The sequence below is a fragment of the Myotis brandtii genome, unplaced genomic scaffold (assembly GCF_000412655.1).
Source record: "Myotis brandtii unplaced genomic scaffold, ASM41265v1 scaffold73, whole genome shotgun sequence".
NCBI lineage: Eukaryota > Metazoa > Chordata > Mammalia > Chiroptera > Vespertilionidae > Myotis > Myotis brandtii.
Window position 1 is genome coordinate 247,397 of NW_005370886.1, and position 1,240 is coordinate 248,636.

Below are 1,240 nucleotides of genomic sequence, written 5' to 3' on the forward strand. Positions count from 1 at the left end.
TTGCATTTTTTAATCATGGAAAACAATGTTTATCAGTCGTTCTTTTCTGATTTATTTTTAAGCGGTGCTGTTTACAGTTTTCAACAAAAACAATGATGACACAAAAATTGCTGCTGCTTGTGCAGAGGGCTGGCATCTCAACTGCCCAGAGCCCTCACTCTCCCCCTCTCCCCAGCCCTGATGTATCGCACTGTTCATCACCTCCTTCCATGATAGGGGCAACAGAAGATGCCCAGGTACTAAGACAAATGCCAGTCATGTGGAACCAGGCGTGTTGTTTTATGGCTTTATTTTATTTTTTTTTCCTTTTGGACCCTGCCCCTTTCCTCTTTGTAGACCTTCTAGAAGTACTCATGTCTTTGCCTCACTCTCTCTTTTTTATTCTTTATGCTCTGTGCTTTTGTTTTGAAACCAGAGTGCCCATGTTGTACTGTTTGTCATGTTGAGTTTCTCCAAAGGAACGTTTTGGGGACAGGAATATTCTCCACTCATTGGGGAGGGCAGAGGGTTTCAACCACATCCTGTCTCCACAAGAAGTTGGGGGAGACAGATGGCAGTGATGTTTGAAGCATCAAGAATTAGCCATCTTATTGAGGAAACCCTTGCATAGGACTTACCAGGAGCTCGGTTGATTGGGACATTCACCCAGAAGAGACATTGGGGACCTGCTTGACCCCTCATGCTGCTTTGGGGGAATCTCTCCCCTTACCACCATTCCTGTTCCCCTGCCCTCCTCCAGCTCAGACATGGATGGTACTTTGGGAAATAGTGACTGTCAGGGTGATGGCTTACTGGCCTGATCCCCACTTTTTTATCCTATAGTCACTCCAAAGAAGAAAGTTCACATGGCATGTATATGTATAAAGGTTGGGCTTACTGAGAGGTGGGGCTTTAATTATTCCTGTTTACTATTGGTGCTTATTTTCCCTGCTGTATACTGGGGTGGGGTGGGAGGGAAGAAACCAGGAATGTATATTTAGCTCATGTTAAATAAAATGGCTGGGGGACAGAGGGAAGAAATGAGGAACTGCAGTAAATCCCACCCCCAGGTATAAGAGGTCTTCCTCTCACAGTGCAGAAAGGGGAGCATGGCCCCTAGATGTGCCCTAGCTTCCCCTTCTCTATTCCTGAGACATCACAGAGTCGCTTGGATTGTGACCTCTCCAATCCTAATTCTCACTGACATCTGGATATCTTTATGAATTTCCTGTTTGTAACACCATATACTTCTTTTGCTGAA